At 38.9% G+C, this 26,391-nt stretch overlaps 1 protein-coding gene across 11 annotated transcripts in view; it reads left to right on the forward strand.

Annotated features, from left to right (window-relative positions):
• The window catches only part of LOC140371470 (receptor-type tyrosine-protein phosphatase delta-like), a 517,665-nt gene that overhangs the window by 197,922 nt on the left and 293,352 nt on the right, over positions 1 to 26,391 (forward strand). For all 11 annotated transcript variants that reach the window (XM_072458636.1, XM_072458627.1, XM_072458628.1 and 8 more), the window contains exon 4: positions 23,968 to 24,042. The gene's annotated coding sequence lies outside the window, so the exon portion shown is untranslated. The remainder of the gene's footprint in view (positions 1 to 23,967; positions 24,043 to 26,391) is intronic.

Here is a 26,391-nt window from a genome sequence, read left to right on the forward strand (position 1 = left end):
AACTCCAAATGGATATTAGAGGGCGGAGAGCTCTTCACTTGGCGTTGATGTAAAGGAGGATGGAGGTGAAAGGGAATGTGGGCAAGAAAGAAATAAGAGCGTGCATGTGGAGAGTGTGCAGAGGAGAGATAGGCGTTCTCTCTGGCTCCTCTGGGAACAGCTCAGCGCAAGGAGGACAGGTGCGATACCAGGATGAAGTGCGCAGTGGTAACAGCGTGGCAAGAGAATTGTGAGTTACAGAAAGTGCAAGGGAGACGAGACGCTGACCAACTGTATCTGCATTTGTGGTAAGAGTAGAAGAAGACAGTTTACATGGACAGAAAAATGTGATGTTAAGTTGATCAGTTAACCCTATTCACCTTATTTCTGAAGCACACCTGGGCGCCGCCATACGACGTAATCCTTCCTCCGGTTGTGTTAGTTAAAACAGAGCTGCCGAACTTCAGAGAAAATAAGTTTTACCTGGACTACAAAGACGTTTTCGGGGAGTAAGGCAAGGCAAGGCAAGTTTATTTGCAGAGCACATTTCATACACAAGGCAATTCAAAGTGCTTCACACAACAAGAAAAATGCATTAAAATCACAAAGAAATTACAGAACCCATACATAGCATTCCAGACACTCTTTGCCATATATTTATTCGACATTGCAGCATGACAGGCGTCTCCGGGATGGACACATCACTTTTAGAGTGATTCTTTCCCATATCAGCGCGCTATCTGCAGAAGTGCAGCTGTTGACTTGTTGGTCGCATGAACATTGGACATTTTACACAAATCAGTCTACTTTTTAACATATTTTAGCTGCGGGACCCTTCCCTCGTTCTTTATTTTTTTTAAAAGTGACCAAAAGTGCGAATAAGGGCAATAGGAGGACTTGGCTATATATTTATATTAGGGGTGGATGACATTAAAACCTTAATAGCCCAATAAGATATCTTGGCGATATTATGTCAATCCAACAGAAATGTGTTAAAAAATGTCTTTAAATGTATTAGTTCAGGTTTATTTATTAGACAAAATAATATAAAACATACAGTTTATATAATGATGTATAATTCTGATATATTGTCTACCTCTAGTTTACATGTAAATAAAATAATCTGATGATGCATAACATACACATGTTGGTTCAATTCATGATAGTAAATGTTACTATTATATTTGATACAGTTAATCAATCAATCAACTTAAAGTTTAAAGTGTAGAAGTAGCGTTTAAAGCAGTTGATGTTACTTAAAGATACACGCGGCTGTAGACATACTCAAAATGTCAATACTAAATAGTTAGAAGACTATTTGTAGCATCTCTATGTAAATGAAACAAATGTATATAAAACGTTTCCACAAAACCTACAACCATCCATTTTGAGGTGAACACTAATCTGTAGCCATTTCTAATTATGTTTGGAGCGTCCGTTATTAACACTGCCACCATTCCAGCCTCTAATTAATGCAGATGGGCAAATGCCAGAGCTGATGAAATGGCATGATGAGGGATTAGCCGAAATAACAAGCCCTAGCACCATAACTCACGGTGCTGGGACGACTTTCTTGTGCTTCTCCCGCTTAATGAAGGCTTTCTCCCGTCTACCGCGTTGGCCCTGTTCTTTCCCAGCGTCCCTCCCCTCGTGGCTGTCCCAATTCTGTTCTGATAGATGGAGGAATAAGGGGGAAAGCTCATTAAAATGACTTTTGCTGATTGCGCTGGTAGCCGTGAGAGAGAGAGAGAGAGAGTGCGACGGTCTGGTCAACTGTTTCGCAGGTGTAAAAAGGCAAAAGTTGTTTTGAGGTATTTTCCCATAAAAAAAAAAAAGCCTTGGCAGCTCATCAAGTAACATGGCCAAACAAAACAAACAAAAGGGCCTCGCAGCAGTAGAAATTGCCGGGCTGTGACTTTTTTTTTACTGGGGGTGGACCACGGATGACACTGAGGTAGCAAAGATTAATCAGACAGAAGAAAATCTATTTGTGCTTTTTCTTCTAATAAGACATTTAAAAAAGCGACATGCTCATTTACCTGACAATGTTTTGGCTTTAAAAAGGAAACAGAATGAATTTTCAAAGTAAAATTACTATCAAAATCACCTTTTGATACTTGTAATCATCAACTGGACTACACAGACTCTAAAACACATGCCAAAAGAATTTTTGAAGTTTTTTTAGTAGTTATTTTTGTAGCACCCAAAATCACAATTACTTTTTCCAAATAATACATTATTTATGATGTTCATCACAACGCTTTATTCATGAATCTACAAGTCTTCAGTCAGCTCATTTGAATGTTTATTTGGTTAAAAATGTATTTGAAAGGTCTCTATGTACAATAGAAATTTAAATCAATCATAAAACTAATTGCTGACTAGTCATTTACTAAAATAAGCGTTTGTTGCAGCCCAGCCAATTCATCACATCAAATGTAAAAAAAAATAAAAAAAATCCTTCTCTCATTTTCATTAAAAATTGGTAAAATAATAATTTAATTGGAATTATTATTAACCCCCAATATACCACGTCAGCCCTTCTGAGTAGGTGGCCAATCAGATTCCAGGAGTGGCCTGTAGCCACTCCCTTAATACACTTTAATGTAATGGTATTCCTGACGTGTTGAATGTTGCTGGGAAATACTTTTTCTGTGGTAGTTTGAAAAAAATACGAGAAGCAGTAATGTCTTTCAATTACCGGAACATGTTTGTAGTTGTGCCAATACGAAGTTTAATTTATGACACTGCACGTGGAACAATCTCGGCAAAACAAACAAAATGGCCGCCCGTATTAGTGAGGAAATTAGAGTTGCGTCTTCCTGCGCCGTTCGCTTCACGTCTGGGAGACAAAAGGGGAGACAAGAGCTATTGGAGGAGCATAAGCAGAACAGACAGCTCAATAATGTTCCAGGCCTCCTTCCTGCGGGCACATCCTCAGACAAACCAGCTCTTAACCAAACCATGCACACGTGTCCGCCGTGAATAACACATCGTTTCTGATGCAGAAGGAGCCAGGAAGAGGGAGAGAAAGTCATGTTTGCATAAGAGCCATTTGGGATTGTTGTCAACTTTGCAGATGAAGCAACTGGAGCAGTTATTTTTTTATGTTAAAGGACAGATATTATGTTTTTTTCTGATCATTAGTATTAAACTATCACATAAGTAGATCGTAATTGTATATACTTTTCATTGTAAACTGCCGTATTGATCCAAAACCGCTTAGCAATGGATAATACTGGATTACTGTATTTTCCGGACTATAAGTTGCACCTTTTTTATAGTTTTGGCCGGGGTGCGACTTATACTTATATTTTTACTTATATACTTATACTCCGGAGTGACTTATATGTGATATTATTTGTTATTTTCACACTTGCAACCACATTTCATACTCCAGTGCAACGTATATATGTTTTTTCTTCTCTATTTTGCATTTTTTGGCTGGTGCGACTTATAGTCCGAAAATTACGATAGATTGTAATTTGTGATTTTATACATTGTTCATTGTAAACCGCAGTATTGATCCAAAACCGCTTCGCAATGGATAATACTGGATTATTCAAACATGCATGAGCACAGTAATTATGAGGAAACACTGCTATAGCACGGTTAAACACATTCAAATGGTCTCTCTGAAAAAGAAAATTAAAAAAAATGCTGCTACATAATATTCAACTATAATATATGTCTTCATTATTTTGTGTTATGTGTGCGTTCAAATGTTCTACGCCAACATCGGAATTGTAAATGTTATCTTACTATATTTTAAGTGACAACAAAACAAGTCAGAATACAAGCTCAATATTCGTCTATTTTATGACAGCGTCCCTTAAGTTATTTGTTCTTTTCTTCTGTATCTATCTCTGTATCTACCTGTGTTGCATCAATGGAATTTCCCCATGTGGGACAATAAAGGATTATCTTATCTTATCTTATCTGATTAAAAAGATCTGTCAAAAGCAAGAGTTTCTGTAATTAGCTGGTTGTGCAGTTAGAATGGAAATAGAAGCTTTCGCGAGTGAGAATTCAAAAGTACAGGTAAAATAATGTCGACTGAAAATGTTATATTAATGTATTTCTGATGCGTTAAAGAGATAATCTATATTCTGTCTCCAACAACTTTACGCTCAAATCACATCATCACTACTTATTGAAATTGCTGAAGTTTTTCTATGGCGTCTATTGAAAATGAGTGATGAGAGCACTGATCCATCGTTGTAGGAGCGGCTGCCATTATCCGCGGAGAAGTGCCAAAGTACTTCAGGTTATACTCACTGAAGTTCCCGCTGAAATTCCTGTTCTTTTAACGTTCCACCTACATTCTTGCTTGAAGTTGCGCTTACATTGCCGTGCATTCCTGGTCCTCGCCGTCACACTTCAGCACTTTCAGACCGACTGTGAGAATTTCAATGCAGCCCTGGTTTTATTATAAACTCAAGTCGAAATATAGAAATAAAACGAGATGTGACGTTACAATCCAATGTTTTTTAGCATCGTTTTAGCGAAATAAACCCATCAATAGCCATAATTTATCAGAAATTGTGTGGTAAATCCTTATAGTACTGATATATTTGTACAATGATATCATATATGGCTATATATTTAATTAAAATATCAGTATTTCCCCCTATCATGTCATTAAATATTGTTATCGAGTTATCTGAATAGCATTTACAGATGTAGAGAACATTTCAAACTACAATTTTAGACTAGTCAATATCAAATTACACATATATATACATAAGAATTGAATTTTGAACAATAAATAAGAGTTGTTCCTATATTTGCATAATGTGATCTTGTTCTAGGTCTATTAAAGATCCAACTATGTTCTCTTTATATGATTCTTTTCACCGATCTAGTTTCAATACTAGTTTTAGTCTTGATCAATGTATTGATTTTTGACACTCATAACTGTGATTAAACTTTATTTTCAACCATAATAGAAGTGCGTTAGAACAGGTATACAGTAAATACAGTTCTAGGAAAGAATCCAGTTCACTTTCAACCCCTGGAGATGACAGGAAAGGAAACAGAACTCCACATTCACTCCTCAAACACAATCTATTCCAATGTGTCCTATTTACAAAGACGCTGCGCTCGTCTCCCACTGCCATCACATGTTTGTTTTGTGCTATAAAAAGAGAGGCGGCGGCGGCAGCTCTGGAGACTTCCTCCACACGCATCCCGAGCCAAGTGAAGTCGTTTTCAAATGACTGTACATTTTTTAACATTTTCATTAGAAACCTACTCAAACTGCGGAAAGTTTGAACATGGGAAGTTTAGATCGCTGAAGTTAGAGGTTTTGGTGCGTGAAACGGCAAAACCTCCTCAACTCAGACTTTAGGCCGAGCTGTCGTGAAGCCATATTTGTCACTTTTTGAAATATGAATCATATTTAACGATTGCACGATGTAACTATCTCCGTGAAGCTTTAATGCCATATTGTGGACCATTCCAGGCAGAGAAAATGAGCATCTCCACAGAGTCGCAAACTGAGACAAGGAAAAGCTTCTTTTTTTGTTTTTGAGGCGAAGACAAACCTTGTGTTTGTGGCTGAAAAACATTTAGAAACTTGATGAGAAGGGATTAAGGGATTAAGTACTGGAATCGTGTTTTTCCATTTGGATTTTATGTTCAAAAACAGTGGTTGGGAGAAACAACTAAATTATAGGAAAACAGTTGATATTAAAGTCTATAATATGGTAGGTTCAACTTTTTTTTTCTAATTATGACTTAGTTTGGTAGGATAGAACCTGTGGTAAATATGTATCATAGTTTTACTCCCGTTAAGTTGCAGTTTGGGAAGAAATTTGAAAAAATGAGACTTTGTTGTTGTTGTTGTTGTTGTTTTATGGCAGTTGGCATCCAAGTGTTGCACTACCGCCAGACTTTATTCTTCAGACTTTGTCCTATTCTGTTTAAAATAACAGGAAATAGAGCTGAGTTCTGAAACGGAATCCCTCTGTGATGTCATCAAAAGGTGACGTGCCATTGAAAGCACAGAGACAATGATACACTTTTCTGTCAGTTTCAACAATCGAGGAGTGATCTGCTCCCTCTGTCTCTCTCTCTCTCTCTTTATCTGTCTTTCTCTCTCTCTTTATCTGTCTCTCCCTGTCTCTATTTCCCTCTCTCTTTATCTCTCTTTGTCTCTCTCTCTTTCCCTCTCTCTTTCTCTGTCCCTCTCTTTCTCTCTCTCTGTCTCTCTCCCTTTTTTTAAACGGTATCGCGTAAAACACATACTTTGAAGACGTACTACAGCAGGTGGCGGGAAATGCACCTTTTCTGTTGGCTGTGTGGTATTATTGTACGTGAAATCATGTTGTGAAATGACCTCTACCAACAGTATGTCTAACAAGGAAGTACAATTATGAACTTTACAAAAATGGTCAGGGACAAAGAGGCAAAATGTTGAGCGAAATCTGAAATGGAATTGTGTTAATTACATTTGAGTGAGATGTATAGTCTAACCTGTCATATAGAATATAAGTAAATATGCAGGTTAGAGAGTGGTATGATGTATCGGTAGGAGCAGTACAAGTAGTATAATGGCAGTAATCTTCATCGATACCATAACCGGGACACTTTGACAGCTCGCTTGTACTTTGCATACTTGGATGGATCCTTGAAGAACACAGCTATCTCCTTGTTGCAGACAGCGGCAGCGTGAGCAGAGGTGCACTGACTGTTTGAAGTTGGCCCCGTGGACGTGCTTAGGGATTTGTCACATACTTCTACCTCTGTAAGTCTACACGGAAGAGGCGACGGGCAAGAGCTCCTTCTATATGCTATTGACACTGGCTTAAGGGGGCAGGGAAGAGGACATGCCTTCAAGAGAACTTCCAGATGAAATGTACACAGAGGTTTATGTGTCGACGTTTGGGGACGTAATACAAAGAAGTAGAACGTCATCAATAGCATTAACGTATTTTCCGGACTATAAGCCGCACCTTTTTTCATAGTTTTGGCCGGGATGCGACTTATACTTATATTTAAACTTATATACTCATACTTATAATCCGGAGTGACTTATTTTCACACTTATTTCGTACTCCAGTGGAAGTTATATATGTTTTTTGTTCTCTATAGAGAAGACCGGAAAATATGGTACTTTATAACTAAATCGACTGGAAACTTGTTGAAAGCAAACTTCTGATAATATAGATCAAAAAGTGCTTTATTTTGAAAAGTAGAATTACTTTGTTCACGTTTTCTTTTATGTGTTTTTAGTATTTTTTTTACATCTGCCGTTAATTAAGTCCACCGAATTGAATACTCTTCTTCTTCTTTTTTTACATCCCAGAAGTTAATTAAAACCGCTCTTTCTTTGTCACATTATTAACTGGATTCCGCTGAGATCCATCAAAACCCTCGAGTGGTGAAAATGACTCGGAGATGAATGAGAGAATTGGAGACAAACAGAGGTGGAGGCAACGCAGTGCGAGTGATGGAGTGGAAGCGTGCCATTCAGCCATACTTTCTCATTTGCTTCATTTGTAAGAGGCCACTTCATTCTAGTCATTCACTATATGTTGAGGCACACATTACTTAAGTAAGTATATTAAGGGTACTACAACATTTCATTGAGAAACAAGCACAAATTAAAGCCGCAAGCGGCATCCAACGGCCCTCGCGGGCCGCCGGCCTTCCGACTCTGCGCTTTTGACTTGATAAAGATGGCGCCCTTATTGTGTCTTGAATAAAAAAAGAACTTGACAGACGGCGACACATTGGACATGGCCAATCCAGTGCAAATGAACACAAGTGTCAGTCAAATTTGCTGCGCCGCCGCACAGAGACCGTAGCACTTGGAATAAAAATATGGATACCTTTTGATGCCCCGCTTGTGTAGATGATTTTTCCCAAAGTAAAGCTTGATCGAGCTATTGCCCACGGAGGAGTTTGTTAAAGTGTGAAGCGTAAATGTGAACATTTCAAGGATTTGGTGTTTTTCCCATTTGTGACAGTATATTTGCAGCTCCACGGCACAGAGACCGTACCACTTAAAATCAAAATATGGATAACTTTTGATGCCCCGTTTGTGTAGATGATTTTCCCCAAATATGAGCTTGATCGGGCAATCGCCCTAGGAGGAGTTCGTTAAAGTGTGAAGCGTAAAAATGTGGTGATTTTAGAGATTTCGCTGTTTTCCCATTTCTGACATATATTTGCGGGTCCGCCACACAGAGACCGTAGCACTTAGAATCAAAATATGGGTAAGTTTTGATGCCCCGCTTGTGTAGATGATATTCTCCAAATATGAACTTGATCGGACAATCGCCCTAGGAGGAGTTCATTAAAGTGTGAAGCGTAAAAATGTGGTGATTTGAGCGATTCTACGATTTTCCCATAAGGATAACATGGGATGTTTCTGTCAACGCTACGGTTACGCCGTACAAAATATGACTTTGGCTCTCATACTTTTATGATCAGGATGGCAAATTAGAATTTTGTTCAAAATATCATGTCATTTGGAAAAACTCTATTGTTTATAGGCCACTCTGAAGGCCAAATAGTCAGAATTCTGGGAAACGTTTGCGGCTCCGTCGCACAAAGACCGTAAAAGTTATCCTTAAAATTTGGATAACTTTAGATACACCACTTGTCTAGAGGACGTACACCGATTTTGAGGTTGGTGGGCAAAACGCACTAGGAGGACTTCGTTAAAGTGTAAAACATAAAAATGTGGTAATTTGAGAGATTTTGTGGTTTTCCCATAGGGATAACATGGGAGGTTTCTGTCATCGCTACGACTACGGCGTAAAAATTTAGGCATTTTTGTGATTGGCTTTTGTGATCGGGACGGCAAAATAGAATTTTGGGTAAAGTTTAGACAATTTTGGTAAAACTAATTTTTGACCTTCAATGTTAATTTAAAGGTCACTCTGTAGGGGGCGCTATCACTGCCATTTCAATTTTGTCAGCCTAAACTGGTCCAAACTAGAAAGTTTAACAACTGATTCAAATTTGGTCCTAATCGGACTGGTTTTGATCAAATGGGAGCAATTTTTAGACCTGCAATATTCCAAAATAAGTTGTCCAACTTTGCGGCTGCGCCGCACACAGACCGTAAAAGGTATCTCAAAAAATTGAATAACTTTAGATGCCCCACTTGTCCAGAGGACGTACGCCGATTTTGAAGTCGGTGGGCAAAACGCCCTAGGAGGAGTTCGTCAAAGTTTGACGTAAACAAAATGGCTAACTCAGCTTGTTTTCATTTTCAAAGGAAGATGGCGGCCATAGGGTAAGTTTGGGGGCGTGGCCACAATGTTTTTTTTTGTTTATCCTCACGAGAGGAATGCGTGTCCCGAATTTCGTAGCTTTACGCCAAAGTTGACCTCGGGGCGTCTCCCATAGGCGCAATGTATTTTGACTTTTGTCGGTGGCGCTGTCGCGCCATTTTTTAACGAAAAAAAAAATGGCCCAGAAAAAATAAAATTTTTCACCGATTCTGAATTTTGGGCAAAGTTTGGTGAGTTTTTGAGCATGTTCAGGGGGTCAAATTAGAGATCAAAGCGCTGAAGAAGAACAAGAAAAATAATAATAATAATATTTAGCAAAAACAATATAGCCGTTTTTACTATAACAACAAATGATACATCGTTTGAAAGCTCTAAGCCTTCCCGATGCCGCCATGGGGTGGAATTATCATTACGAGCGCTTACGCGCTCGTCACTCCCTATTCCGTCGGGATGCCCCGCCCACTCCCCATAGACTTCCATTGATTTGAGCAGATACAAGCATGGCCCATGCCTGCGGCATGGATTCTCGCGTACGGGACGATGCCAGGAGGGTTTTTGGAGGAATACAGCGCTTCGCGCTGCTGTTGTCAACAATTAGTGAATGGGCTACGCCCATTCACTAATTGTTGACTATTTCTGTCATAGCAGGAGTAAGTATGCATGATCCATGCCTTCGGCATGGGCTAGTTCACTGTACTTGCCAGGGGCGACGGGGTACCAAACATGCGGGCTGCGCCCGCATGTTTGGTCAGACAGTTGCAACGCTGCCTTCGGCAGCGTTGCGGGAGCAATAGGCCCTCCCCCTGCTGGGGCTCGGGCCTAAAAACAGGAACACTACTGCTGCTGCTGCTGCTGCTGCTGCTGCTGCTGCTGCTGCTGCTGCTGCTGCTGCTGCTGCTGCTGTCATTACCATACCATTCTGACTGAGGGTCCACTACTTGCTTGTTTCCATGGAGATGTTATTGCGCTACCTGGAATATTCCACAGTATTGTATTAAACCTCTCCATGGAGACAAGCAAGAATAGAGTCCATTTACTGTATGGTATTTCAGGCATGAGAACACTTGTGTAATGAATGCACTATAGACGAACCATGTTGTGGAACATCTCCATGGAGACAAGCAGACTATGACACTTTTCATTTATTACTGTTGTACCTTGCCCTGTCCATTTATTCTATACTCAAAATGGGACATTACTTGAGTTAACCATCGCACCGTTCAAATTGAGAAGTAGAAGAACTTAGTAATAAAAGTAATTGTAAAAAGGAAATCGAATATACATTTCAGTTCTGTATCAGTATAGAATATAGCTCAAACTGAATACTACCGCTATTAATCGTATCACACCCACATCCATTACCATGTATTATCTACTAAAAACAATATTTAAAAAAAAAAACCTTGACACAGTGACGTTCTATAGGTGGCGCGTCATCTGCCTGATTGGAAATAGAGAATTAAAACTATACTCCTGAACATTCTCCATGTAGATACATATTTTTACTATTTCCGAAGCAACAATATTTACGTAGACACGGGCAAAAAGATGCTCGTCCAGGCCAGGTCGAGTCAGGTTTGTGGAGACGCAAGCCCACTCACAGTAATGATGTTTTGCAGTCCATCAAAAACATCAAAAATCATCATCATTGATAAGATGAATGATTGACTTTTTGGCCGAAAAATAGACTAAACTATTATTTTAGTCTATTTTTTGGGCCAAAAAGTAATGTGCTGGGACTTATTAATACTTTGTCCCTTTAACAGAGGTAATCATCCTGTACACAATCTTTTTACATCAAATTATGATGACCTTTACTACACTGTGAATTGAATCATTTGAATCATAATTTGCCCTCAATCCTTCAAACGAAAGACATGGAATAGGTGCATCAATGAGAGACATATGTGGCAGGTCATGTCAAGCAGAGAAGTGTGTCTGAAAGTGTGATTCATGCGTCCTTACTCATATCCTTCCTGTGCGCAGAGGGCTCCATGTCAGGAGTATTTTAAGTGCCCTCCATCCCATTGTTCTGCCTTTAATCCTGTTAGATAACTCCCCACCTTCCTCCTTTACTCAGGCTTTTCTCTGTAGCAGCTTCCTTCAACCCGCACTGCCCACTCAGCCAAGTTCCGAGCTAAACGCGGCACATAAAGACGAATAAATAGATCGGGGCATTGTGTGAACCGAATGTACCCCGCAAACATATCAGACGTTCAAACTAAGAGAAAATGTATTAAACTATGGAGTGTGTCGTTTTTTAACCCACTGTCAAGGGTCAAACCTTATATCAAGTACTTTTACTACACTTTGTTAATACAAATAGTAGTATTATATTTTCTTTATAATAAATAACATTGGGAATACTGCACGTAAAGAAAAATGTGCATGAATTTGCTTTGCACACATTGGAATTTCAACACTTGAAATATCAGACAACAATATGGGTAAAAAAAACTATAATCCAAACTTTAATCAACAGTTTTACAGTTTATAAATCAATGGACATGATTACACATTACCCTGAGACTTTTTATCACTGTAAATGTTAACTATTATATCATTTATATGTTTTCACACCCACACAAAGGTGTAACATTAAAGCAAATTTGTACTATTGAAACCAACAAAATTCACAATCTAGGAATGTGCTTTGGCGACATAAAATACAAATAGTAACTATAACTCACCCTATATGGCCCCTGTCCAGCGAGTGCCCCGCCCAAGGCCCAAAGTTACTGGGACAGGCTCCAATCACCCTCGAACAAGTGGTAGAAAATGATTGAACAATTTTATTTTATTTTTTCTAGTCATGATTGTCCTCTTAGCAAAACTATTTCCAATGTTTTTTTAAACAAGGTTGTTGAAAATTCTGACTCCTCTCAGTGCTATTAATTGATTGAACTTTGGAGTGTGCCGTTTTTAACCTATTTTTTAAGGGTCACACCTGCTTTTAAGCTAGAAAACTTGACAAATTTGCAACATTAAAGCAAAAGCTACAACAATAATGGTTATGCTAATGCAACTATGGCAACAAGCACAAAGCATTTACTGTTGGGTCGGTTCATTTAGTAATGCTTTGTGTTTTAGGCAGAGGGAACAAAACAAAGGTGAAAAACAGTCAAATGGTTTTAGTGCCAACAATGTGCTTCAGCGATGTCATGCAAGAACAATAGAAATGAAAAATGAATAAATAAAATAAAAATATGTTTATATACAAAAATAACTTTGACAGCATATAAATACAAAAATCTGAAATCCCTGACCCTTTGTAGCGTTTTGATTTCCCCTTTCACACAGTTGGCACATGACCTGGCTCCCGGTAGAAGGTCTGGGGAGGAATCTGTCGGGCCGGCATGCTCTCATTTGTAACAAGGGATGAGAGTGGCCCCGTGCCAAGACAGTGGCAAGCACAGAGCACACAGCTTGTGGCTGGAGCCCCGACTGAACACGAGAGGGACAATTCCATTTGAACTGCACACGGACGTTAAACTACGACAAACAACATGACATATCGCGGCCAGGATGTTGTAACATGTTCAGCAGACGCAACAAAAAGACGACATAGGGTTGCGTTTTGTCCAACCTCCCAAACATATCATCCATTTCCTACCGCTTTACCCCCTTTTGAACGCGTCACGATGAAAAGCTTGCAAATAATACGTGACGCAATATTTCCCACCCGCCATGTAACTCTCCGCGGCAACGCTCCGTCAGCCTGAGCGTGGAGCAATTTCACTTCAAGTACTACATTTCCCACAAGCCCCTGTCCCCGGCTCATCATTTACATCAGGACAATTACAAATGAGGTGGTAGGAAAGCCGTGGAAGTTCTGGCTCTTTTTCTTTTTTTGTTGTTGCCAGAGATGAGGTGGGCTGTGAGCAGGTGAGGCCGTGATACTGCCTGCAGCGCTGTGGAAATTGGGTCATGGGAAAGTGCGTTTTAAAGCGCCAGAGCAATAGCACAGACTAGTGGAGGAGCGCTGACATGGATGCGAGAGACGGAGGGAAACCATCAAAAACAGAGCATACCGTTTCCTGACTCAAGTTTCCCTATTCATTTTATAAGAAGATATACTATACAACGTTATTGAATGGCAAGAATGCACCCATAGCTCTCAATTTGACGTATTAGTCATACAATTGCTTGCCATGGAAAGGTTAATTCTTTGCCTAGAATGTTCTACAGAATGGCATTAAACTGCTGAGGCAATCAGGTGATGTTGTGGATTTGAGTCGAGTTGTCTTCAGTCCAATCATGATTTATTCAGTGTACAAAAGTAAAAACAAATCTGTCCCTCCCAGAGTCCCATCTGTCCCTACGTGAAGTCAAAACAGGAAACATTTTATACCAAACCAGAAGGCCACATTTACAGAAAAGAAACAGCAGCAATAGAGGACAAGGCCTTTATAGATTGCGTTCATTAGACTTTAGTTGTCCTTTGTCCTGTCTGAACAACACATTGGTCATCTCAACAGATCCTGTCATTTGATAACGTGCAGCGGACGTTACGGAGAGTGGCATGACATTTTTCCAGTACAGTGACGCCAGCGAGCCAAGTCACAGGACACATTTGTGGAAGAGCAACACTTAAAACTGTATTAAATAATTCAGATATCCACCTACTTGGTTATATGCTTGTTTTTTTTGTTATATGTAAGTATAGAGGTGAATGATCTTGACATAAATTAATACCTCAATATTGTTTTTGGATCATCTCAATAACTGTACGATACTTTCACAAGGGATCAATCGTGTAAATGTGCTAAAATGCCTGTAAATGTCTTGGCTGAGGTTAAAATATTGCAAAAAATGTGAATAGACCATAAAATAATGAAGAAAAAAGCAGAAATATCACTTTATACTCTTGTTTGGAATATCACATTAGACATTTCTGTTCATTTTTAATTGTTTTAATGATTATCTCCAAAGCTTGTCTCCAAAACAACGATAGCAACATTCGATTTTTTTCTCCATCTTCCATCTCCCTGGATGAACAAAAACTTAACTGAAAAATGAAAATGTTCCGTGCGCCTGATTTACCTACAGTTCCCTCGGCCCGGCTACACATTGAATCCAGCGCAAAGAGCAGAAGGCGAGACGACCGCTTGTGCCGAGAAGAATTTGCATGACCCAAAACTGCCCTGCCTCTCTTAGAACTCCATAAATCAAAGAGGAGAGAAGGAATCCCCCGACGCCGCCATCTTTTGTCCTCAAAGGTGATAAATTGATCCGCGGATGTCTAATAAGCAGTAGCACAGGGCGGCCCCAAACTTCCCAAAGATTTATGCGCCGGACAAGTGGATTTATCGTGGGCGAAACATGAGCGATTTGGAGAGCGAAATCTATTTACTGTATTTGTCGTGGTGGTGCTCGCGAGACTGCGGCGGGAGAGTCTGCTGGGGATGGGCTCGGCATGTTAGCGCTGAAGAAATTATGCATCACTTCAATCGGAATAGAGTTTCTGTCACTAAAGCGATAAAGGCGATGGGATTACTAAGGTTTGATTTATGAACTGGGGTCTCTCGATCTGAATGAGCGTTTCCAGTCAATCTATATTTAGTCGTGGCCTCCTTTTCTACAAATACCTGACGTTACAAAGTGGTTTGGAGAAAGAAAGATGATGTTTATAAGATTTAAACACCACAAAATGACTCTTCTGATGTCCACTGTCAACCAGGAACTTGCAAACTGTCCTACTCCTGGCCAAGAAGTTCGTTCGTGATTTTGAAGACAGGTCGCCCAAACTAGACTCGTTGGACGATGGGTCAAATGCAAAGGACAGACTTGCAGAGATGATAAAAGCTTGGGCGAATGGGACATGTTATGATAGTCTTTGCTAGGTCACCAGTTGTTTTTAGTCTGGTTTGCGTATTGGCTGCGATCGCAGTTGTATTCTTTCGTTTTTGTTTGTTTTCTTCGCCACAAATTAGCATACATATTGCAGAAACGCGGTCGTATAACGGCCGCTCAGGCTCAGACGACGTCGAGTCAAAGTCGCGAAAGACAATCTTAACAGCTCGCCGACTTCGCCCGACATTAGAGAAACCTTTTAGAGCAACTCAAGCAGTCACGGTGATGAAGGGAGGTGATTCGGTGACAGGAAAAAGCTCTCCTTTAAGAAGATGATCAATGCTATCATCTTTTCCCGACGCTGCCTGGAAGAGTGTCTGAAAATAATGTTGGCGTAGAGTTTCCCGGGGCGCACCATCCTCCATCCGCGCTCGCACACTTAATGCTTTTCTCCCATCCCGCCGTTGTATCATCCCGTCTCGCGCATCGTTTGTTCCTCGCAGTTTTTTAGGCGTCTTCACCGTTTCGTCGTTGCGTCTTTGTGTCACGCACGCTGCCGTCTGGTCCGACCGCGCGCGCGCTCATCCCGCTCGTGTTGATGAGGTATCTGAGTGATTAAGTTTGAACACGCTGAGCAGATTATGATGGCCTTTGGGATGAGCTGTTACGGCGGTGGAACGTTTTTGTGTGCAAGAAAAAAGGCTGCTGATTAAAGGGTTTTGATTGGAGAGAATGTTAGTGAAATAAATGTCACAACCTTAAGCGATTTGAAACTTGTTCAAGCTCATATGAGATTTATATGACTATATTTTATGTGATAATAGAGAGAGCAAACCATCATTAACAAATATGAAAATATAATTAAGTCGCTTATTATATTCATGAAGAGTTCTCATCTTGAGTTTCATGATAATATGATAGACTAGTGTTTTTATACCAAGTATCCTAGGTACTCTATTTTATAAATAATAAATCTGACATGTAACTTGGACTGATAGAGTCACCTCCTTGTGTCCATGATGGAAGAGAAGTTTAATGACACACCCTGGAACATTCTGTGGAGACAATTTCACTAGATTGGTTGCATAGTGCACCTTAAACATTTACTCTGGTTATCTGCTGCCTGGTGCTGGGCAATGATTGTTGTTTTGATCTGATTCCAAGTATCACGATATCGATCTGATACTGATATCAATGTGTTTTGTATTAAATCCATTGAAACTTCTCTATTATAAAGAATTGGCGTACAGATAATTATTTTAGCTTAAAACATTGAATATATGTCAGGATAAAGTCAAATATAACCATCAAATATTAAAGCATTGTAAAAAAATACATATATATATATAAGAAGAATACAAAATTAGCATTGATATTTTTGAATGATGATCAATACTTTAAATACCTCAGTCAGTATTGATACATACCTGGCAGTATTTTCATTTACACAGATGAACTCTCCTGTGCAATGTAGTTATTATCAATGCAGCACATTTCATATATTTTCATTCATAAGAATACATCGCTGCCTTTTACGCAACTTAAACTTTTCCAACTGGAGACGGCTCATATATAACACCGTCAGCATCACCCTGACAACTGCAAACCTATGCAAATCTGTCGAAAACATCAAACCTCACTCCTCCGACACCTCGCCAAACCCTCTTTTTAGAAATGACGCTGGTTCTGAGACGACATATGATGTAGCATATAACTAATTCCGCGGACGCCTGACAGTGACGCTGCTGCGCGCTGCTGAGGCAAGAGGAAACAGAGTAGATCGCTTCTCAAATGCTCATTTTTAGCTGCTTGTTTGGGTACAGCACCCCACAAGTGACAAGCTGAGCACAGAGTTTCTGACATAATGGTGTCAAACCTGGGACTGTGATGTCGGCCGCTGACAAGTGCAGAGCGATGCACCTGCCAGCCTCGTGCGGGCGCAGGCACAAGCTGTTTCTGAACCAGAGGTAATTAGTGTGTTAGAGAGCAGCGCCTTACACGCTCTGATTACAACGGCTTAGACGACACACTGGGGTCTGTCAGAAGTGTGCCGCTACCAAATGATTCCCCTTTTTGGTATTTGCGTATTCACTGACTGGATATTGGGTTGTACTACGCAGAGGTGGGATTAGGCCGCAGTTATTTTATTACTTGGTTTACGGATTTTTGAATGAAATATATTGAACAGGCGGGCGAAATATAAATACAATTTCAATATGTTTTTTCTTCTGGGTTTACACAAAACGGACCACAGGAGGAGGGGGGGGAGACGAGGCGCGCATTTGAGTGTAACAGTAGATTTAGCGTGTTTTGCATTGGTAGAATTGACGCTTCTAAGTGTGCAGTCTTAGTCACGGCAAAACACGCAGGAGAAAATGTGGTAAACTGGTTTAAAATGTGTATTTGCGATGTAAAGGTGCGGCGCGTAGCAGACAAGGAAACGGGCGCGCACAGGGTCCATCACAGAGGAGGAAAAATTGCTTCACACGCTCCTAGCTTTTTATATTTCATTTTATGCTATTTTGTCTTGTCGGCGGTACTTTATAAAAAAAAAGTGATAATTGTTTATTTTATTTATATTGTAGAAATCAATAGTCTAAGTGCGGCGGATCCGTAAACCAAGTAATAAAATAACTGTGGTGTTAGTAGTCAAACATTGTACTCACATAGAGTACTTTTAAATATTACTCAAGTAAGATGCGCAAAATAGTGGTCTTAGAAATGACTCAAGAGTAAAAAGTATTTGGGTAAACTTCTACTCACATATTCTGTAAGAGTTACTGTCTGGTCGTGGCATTTCATTTATGTTTTAAAGTTTATGTAATTGAAAGCATGAAATAGTTTATATAACATTATATTTGAATGTATGTTTTTGTCACTTGTAGACTTTCTCACGGTGGGAAGAGTAACAATACTCAAAACTACTGTAAGACACTGAAAAATAAATCACTCAATTACCAGGAAATGAGTAATTTTCTTTTTTAAACTATATTTGTAATTTTTATTCATACACATATTTTTTACATGCCTTTATTTGATTATAGAAAGTTCTTGGACTGATTTGTTTTCTAATTATGATGTGAAAAATACTGAAAGAAGTACAATTCTATTCAAATGTAAGTAAATGTGTCTATAGTAGAAAAGTTATCAGTGTGCTTTAAACTTTGTGGAGTTTATATTTATACGACTCGTTCTCACAGTCCTGTATGTGATATTGTGAGATATATATTTTTTGATTAATTTAGTAACATCATTCAGGTAATGATCAGATAGACACACGTTTAGATGAAGTGTTGCCGACTTGCCGGGTTTGATCCCCTTTGATCACATCTGTGCAGACCCTGTCAAACAGCTGGGACATTTGTTTTTTTCATCATTGTGACGTTAAGTCTATTTTTAACGCGCTCTAACAATGCACCAAACTACAACTGTGCTGCAGAATGATGCAATCGATTGTCAAACCAGCAGGGAAAAAAAGATAACCGGGGAAAGTAACTCCAGTTTATAATTAGACACAGAGAACTTTTCAAACATCATCCTTACTCATCCAGAACCTATCCTGAAAACATGGAGCCAGATAATTGCTGTCTGCTTGACTTTCTCTGCTTTTAGTAAACTGCAACATATTTGTAACGTAAAGTACAGTATAAGATAATAACCAGTATCATGTTACATCCTATTGCAAATTGTTACACAGTGAATTACTTTTACTTTTTCAGTCAGTCACTTATAAAGTATTAAGAATCTAAGTATTGTTCAATGTTGTTTAAAAATCTGTTTGCTCAGTATTACAGAAACAGTTTCAAGATGTAACAAATTATTGCTCAATGGAAGAAAATGTTATCAATCAGATTTGATTTTGAAATTTGCTTTGTTCACATTAATTTAAAAAAAATGCTTGATTTTGTTTCTATTTTTGAATCTCAGTTGCTGAATTTTGCAGTGGATATTTTCATTGTGTTTTTCTCAATTTAGAAATTCAAAATAAAAACAGTTATATGTAAATAAAAAAATCCACTTTATAACATTCAATGCATATATTTTTTAACTCTCAAATGATCTCAGAAAAGCATTAGAAATCGATCCAAGTGAGTAAATATTTGCTGAGAAATGCAAATTTGCACTCTGACTTTTCAATTCTAAGAGATGAAAACCTATGCATGGAATAGTTAAAATGTGTTTTTTTCTTTATTTAGACATTTTAAATTTCACCGTCTGAAATGAGGAATAAACACAATTCAAACGTGTTATAATTCACCCAAATATTGAATTTAAAATTTTTAAATTTTAAATTTTAAAATGTTATTTAAAATTCAGAAGAAACGAGTTATCTTCTATACTCCATAGAAGCGTACTCATGTTGTCCTCTTATTGCGCTCTGTGTCGCTGGCTCTCTCTAAACGCTGGCGTGCAAATGCCTGGTCAGCAGTTGAAGCCTGTTGCATCTACCTCTCTATCTACCTGCGTTGCACCAATGAAATTTCCCCATGTGGGACAATAAAGGATTATCTTATCTTATCTTATTAGTCACTTCTGAATGACCAGCGTGCATTCAATCACAGCACATAAACTAATAGTGGCTTCCATAGTGCTCCACTTGACAGGGAGCGTTTGGAGCCGTGTACAGACATATATTATATCTTCACCTCCGCCTCCACATTCCGCCCGTTTTTACGAGTGGAGATGGTGTCTCCGTTGGTTACTGTTCACGGGAAGGTCATAAATGTGCGATTTATGACCAGAGTCCGGGCCGGGAATGCTGATGCCATAGCGGGGCCCGGGCCGAGGAGAAACGATCTGCTTTGACTAACTTTTAATGCAAACTGTAAAGTCTACCACGGCGCGCTCTAACTCAGGCGTTTAACTGTATGCACTCGCAGTGGGAGGAAGTTAGCATAACTGTCAGAGCGGAGATATATGACCCAAACAGTGCATAGACCCTTCCAGGAGTGATGTGCTGAGAATGGCAATGAGTAATGCATGTCAATAACTTACAGCTCGATCTTTCCAAAGTTAACAGTTTTTAGTTTTGCAGCGTTCGGTGAAACAAAACACAAATTTCGTCGTCAGTTGGTTGAAATTTGCTATATTTTTGGTGCAATTTGTCCAGCATTATGTACGATGAGACATTTTTATCACGTGATTGTCAGCATTGTCGCCTAAGGCCCGAAGTCACTGGGATAGGCTCCAGTCACCCGCGACCCCGAAAGGGATCAAGCGGTAGAAAATGGATGGATGGATGGATGTCAGCATTTATGTTAATTTGAGAGTAATCAAATTAGCTGATCGTAAACTATGCAAAACAGTGCTGTACATGAAATGATGCTAACGTGGCTCTGATGTTACTCAAGTGTTGTTGCGTGCTTGTTAGTCGCCAAAACAGCCCTGTGTTTTGATAGTCTGTGATGTTCGGGGGCTCACACCAACTCCTCCATCGAAAACGCATTGGAGCCAATGTATGGAATGGTACCAGCCTTTAGAATGCACTTTTATTTTTGACTCACAAACGTTTTCCTATGCCAAAAAACACAACCGGAAGGAGAGATTGTATCAAAAATGCATTATAGAGAAGAAGAAAACATATAAAAGTTGCAATGGCGTAGAGGTCGAACACATTTTATTTTGAAATGCAAGTTAATGATAACAGATTAAAGAACATGGTGAATAGGTGTACGTATGCTAACGTAACACCTTCAGCTACATGACGCACAGACAACAAAAGTGTCAGGTATGTTAACGTAACATATTAAAAGATACTTACGTAACATATTCAGATAACTATAGCATAAAGAACATGCTAACAAGTTTACCAAAGCATCAGTATTACCCCAAAACACTCAATACAATCCACTGACTCCTTCTTTCTTTTGAAATGCAGTTGGGAGTGTGAAAATAACAAACAAAATGATATAATAATGTGTTAATAATATCACATATAAGTCGCACCTGCCAAAGTATGAGACTTATAGTCCAGAAAATACGGTAATTAAATCACCACTGAAGACAAGGCATTGGAAAAGTCTGATCCAAATGAGTCAAACGCAATACAAATCATAGTTGTTTAGTTGTTAAAATGTCTCTCAAATGGAGATCGAAGTTAATTTATGCTTCTTCATGTCTCAGTTTTTCAGCACCCGTCTTTTTCATGGGTGCTGGTTGAGTGACAGGCCCTGTTCAGTAACGAGGCTGCATCAAGTCCAACTCCTAAAACACTGTCTTCGGCCCCACTTCTGTGTAATGAGACAGATGGAGGATGAATCCACTGCTGGTGACACTTTCAGCATTTTACATCACATTTACGGACTAATTTAAGCGTGCCAACTCCGCCGCCGGCTAAAAACGTATCCGTCATCGTGAGAAACCAGGACACTTCATTAGGTTCTGGTCTTTTACAAACATCTGACACATAATAGTAGCCACCAACATAGTTCATTAGCGCCGGGAATGACCCACCGCCATGCAAGCTTTTATCAGCACCTTTGCGCGACCATTGTTAAGTTATGGGCATTTTAATTGCTATAGACAGTGGTCCATTAGCATAGCTTCTTGGGTGGCCATGTTTCTCTAAATCATTAAGCTAATTATACAAGCTAATTAATCAGTATGCTCAGAATAGCTGTGTGAGCCGATGATTTTCTTTGTTGCGGCGCATAATGAAAGAGGTCCATTTTTAGACTGTGAGGAATGAGGGAGGGAAGAGGAAAAAAACAACACAAAAAAACTTTCATCTCCAAAGTAAACATATCATTTCTGCATATGAAGTGCTTGAAGTGCGGTAAAAAAAAAACATAGTCCCCTTACAGACGGGAAAAGGCAAGTTTCGCGTGGCTTTGAAGACGTCGCCGTGCACCGGGGAGAGGGGATAGGTGCTGCGGCGTTGGCGCGAGGATGTAATTAGCATTGTCACCGTTAGAAGCACAAACAGGCAGTCATCAGTCAGAAGGCGCTTTGACATTCTGGGGACGTCCCAGGTTGGAGCCAGGCTTCATAATGATGCGTGTGTTTGTCAATGAGTCCCTCTGTGTGCATCCAGAATGAGAGGAGGCCTGTGTGATCCTATAGGAGGCCGACCAGCGTCTGCGGCGGAAATTAGCATGTAGGCCAGAGAGACTAAACCGTCCGCGCCAAGTTGGAGTTTGATTGATTTTTCGCATTAGTGATCCTGCATTGTTATGTATTTGCTAATAAATATACAAAATAACCTACTGTACGCCCTATCCCCGCCCACATCTCTGTACTTAAAGGTGACATACTCAACAAAATCAATATAAATGAGCTTTTAACATTTTTACAACTGTGTTTCCTGTCATTTGTTTCCTCAAAGTTGTATTTTGATTAATTCTGACGTGTTAGAGTAATCCTGCATTGTCATTGGCTTAAAAAGATAAGAAATAACCTACTGTACGCCCTATCCCCGCCCACATCTCTGTACTTAAAGGTGCCATACTAAACTAAATCAATGTAAATGAGCTTTTAACATTTTTACAACTGTGTTTCCCATCATTTGTTTCCTCAAAGTTGTATTTTGATTCATTCTGACGTGTTAGAGTAATCCTGCATTGACCTGCAAATGAATGAAATTTCCCCATGTGGGACAATAAAGGAATATCTTAAATGAGGCTCATGTGCTCGGGAAATTCCTGTTTTCACCTACCCCCTATCCCCGCCCACATCTCTTTACTTAGTTGTGATTATTGGAAAAATTCAGACTCTGAGTGATGAATGTGAGGTTCTAAAATGTCAAGTAGTCACTTTTCATAAATAAAAACGTTCTGCAGCTTGTTACGGGGAAATGTCACTGATGATGAGCGTCCTGGTTTAGATCCCAGTTTAGTTTTAGTATGCAATATTTTGATGTGATCTAAGTGCAGTTTTAAAAAGAAAGTAAATGGACTAGTTTCTATTATTAGACATGTTAGATAAGTATTGTCGTTAACTATAGACAAGATCTTTAAATGAAACAGAAAGGGGGAAATGTACTATTGACCTTTGTGGTAATATTAGCATGATTAGATAGAAGGTTATAGTGAACGATACTGCGATACTATAACTATTACTCATTAGTAACTCAAAATCACAACCCGTGAACAAATGAGAGGGCAGTTTATGTCTAGACTCAACCCTGTTACTGAAATGTCATTGTCCGGGGTGTTTCCCACACAGAGCAAAAAGTATGAGACACTTATTTCTGTTTTCAACCTTTCAGTCTTGAGTAAGATAGGGTAAAATAACCTTTATTTTGCCACAGAAAGTACAAGAACAGCAGGAGAATAAAAGTATTTAATAAAAGAAAAGATAGATTACTATGCAACTGACTTAAATGTAGCTTTTAACTATAATATTATCAAGTAAGGATACTAAAAGGGCTACAATCTATTACAATACAGAAACTAAACAAACTAATATAAGTGGCTATGGTCCTGTGCAGTACTACATAGGACAAGAATAAATAACAGGTAAAGAGACTTACTGCACAGTATTCCACATGCAGTGTTCATTGTGCAGTCTGACAACATCTGGAAGGAAAATCTCCTTACGCTGCCATATAAACTATCCCAACACTATTCATTCTTGATGCTTTATTACCATCATTTGAGTCGTTTCAGCTAATGAAGACCAACCATATTGCAGAACCTCTTTCCTTCTGTGCATGTGAGCGTAACAGACTTATCCCTGCTTCTTGGAGGGCTGGGAAAGACACTCGCTGCCAGAAAATATTACTCGTTGCGAGCAGACACTTGCAAGCGCCGTGTGGGAAAAGTGAGTCTATTTATAGCCCGTCCCATTATGCACAATGGAAAAATCACCCCCACAAAGAAGAGCAGGATGTTTACAAATCTGCGGGGAAAGGGCTCACAGCGATCCATAAAAAAGTATTAGAAATGCAAATTGAACACACGATAATACTTTTGTAAAACCAATGTCTTTTTTTTTGTCTTGTCTCCAGGGAAATTCGGAGGAGCTCAATTCTTTCATCTACTTTAGTCCGGGACAGCAACAGCGCGAAGCTTATTCCAATCAGGTAAGTTTTGTTTTACATGGTTTTGTTGTAGGTGAATGGTGTAACTTTTCCGGTGAAGGATCCAGAGACGTTTCTGTGCAGCGGGAAACGTCACCTTCAGGCCCAGAGCGATTGCGAGTGAGCGTCTGATGCATGGTCTGATGGCATAGGTTAGAGCATCTCCGAGATCTAGCGGCGCCTTCGCAGTCTGCATCGGTTTGTTTGGCAGACAAAATCATATTATCAGCTTTGAAATGTCAGCGCACTCGCTCAACACAACAGAAGTGCAATTCCAGTTCGTACTGATCAAATATGTGGCCAAAACAAATGAAATCCTGTCATTACAAAGACCTGTATGAATGCGATAATGATAGTTATAGGCTCAGACACACTGGATTGACCCATGTAAGATTAATTTTGTCCTCTTATAGGATTTTTAAGCTTGTTAGTTTTGATTTATCATTAGGGTTTCAATTCTAGGATTGCAGCGTTTAATGGGCTTGTGTTTGTCCAATCAGAATTGAGTAATGTATTTTGGATAGAAGCAGTATTGGTGGGTTTGCAGTTTCCACTAGACTATAAACTAATGGCATTATGAGGGGCCAGTTTTGCTGTGTAGACTAATGCTACACGAAAAGCATGCTAACGGTGCCCCCCAGAGGACAGACTGCATCATTGCTCCGGCATAGTGATGAAAACTGTACAAAGCCACCAATAACCTGAACAGCACCTGGATGTAAATAAAACTAAACATTCTTATTCTTTTTTTTAATCTTTATTTCTTGCGATCGATCTATCTATAAATCCAGCTTACTTTCATTCTTTCTTGTGAAAATAGTGGCACAGAAACACAAACAGAACACTTAAAACATTGCATTTATTCTTATTTCTTTCGTTCTTTCAAGCTATCCTTTTTTTTCTTTTGTTTATTCTTTATTTATTCATTCATAAATAGGTAGCTGGTTCTGACATTGAAACTTCAAACATGTTTATTCATGTCTTATTTATTTATGTCTTTCTTTCAGTATAATAAATTTATTCATGAAAGAAAGGTAGCTGATTTTGACATTGAAACTTGAAGCATCTTTTATTATTAATTATTTCTGTCATTATTTCTGTCTTTATTTATTTTGTATTTATTCATGTATTTAATTATTTCTGTCATTATTTCTGTCTTTATTTATTTTGTATTTATTCATGTATTTATTTATTTATGTCATTATTTCTGTCTTTATTCGTTTATTTCTGTCTTTATTTATTTATTTATCTCTTTATTCGTTCATTTCTGTCTTTATTCATTTATTTTTGCATTTATTTCTACATTTATTTATGTATCTCTGTATTTATTTATTTCTCTATTTATTTCTGTATCTCTGTATTTATTTATTTCTCTATTTATTTCTGTATCTCTGTATTTATTTATTTCTCTATTTATTTCTGTATCTATGTATTTATTTATTTCTCTATTTATTTCTGTATCTATGTATTTATTTATTTCTGTATTTTCCGTATTTATTTCCATATTTATTTATTTATTTATGTATTTAATTTATCTATATACGGAACGGTAGCTGATTTGACCTATATTAGACTCAAACGAGGTTCTCCTAAGCTTTTCATCCGTTCCACACTGCCGCCTGCGGTGCTAGAAACATCCAATAGTCTGTTGTTATGGTGAAGTTGCCCTCCACCCCAGCCCTCTCCTCTAGATCAATGTGTGCCTCTCCTCCGCCGTCCCCCTGAGGAAGACGGGGCTGCTGTAATTGGGGCGTTTGTGCTGCAGAGGCCACAGAACAAGCACAACATCCTTTTATATCGCCACAATGAACTTATCTCAGGCACCTACGAGGAGCCATCAGCAGCTATTTCAGGACCCGAGGCAGAGGATGCAGCCGGCGTTCTACAGTCAAGAAAATACTGTAGAACGCGGCTGTTTTAATTACACGTTATTCAAATTTCGGTCTTCAAATTTCATTCCAAAGATATTTCAAGAGTGGAAGAAATAGTAAAGTTTTAGTATTTGGGGTAGTAAACTGACGAGCTGTTTAGTAAAAGCATTTATGGTCGTAGTAGTAGTAGTGGTAGTTGTAGAAGTAATAGTAGTTGTAGTTGTAGTAGAGACATAATATAGAGTAGAATGGAGTAGTACCGTATTTTCCGGACTATAAGTTGCATAATAGAGAAGAAAAAAACATATATAAGTCGCACTGGAGTATGAAATACGGTTGCAAGTGTGAAAATAACAAATAATATCACATATAAGTCGCTCCGGAGTGTAAGTATAAATACATAAATATAAATATAAGTCGCACCCCAGCCAAAACTATGAAATAAAATGTGACTTATAGTCTGGAAAATACGGTAGTTGAA

Source organism: Eucyclogobius newberryi, unplaced genomic scaffold (genome assembly GCF_026437365.1).
Source record: "Eucyclogobius newberryi isolate DKJ021-1_F unplaced genomic scaffold, fEucNew1.0.hap1 SCAF_22, whole genome shotgun sequence".
Lineage (NCBI taxonomy): Eukaryota > Metazoa > Chordata > Actinopteri > Gobiiformes > Gobiidae > Eucyclogobius > Eucyclogobius newberryi.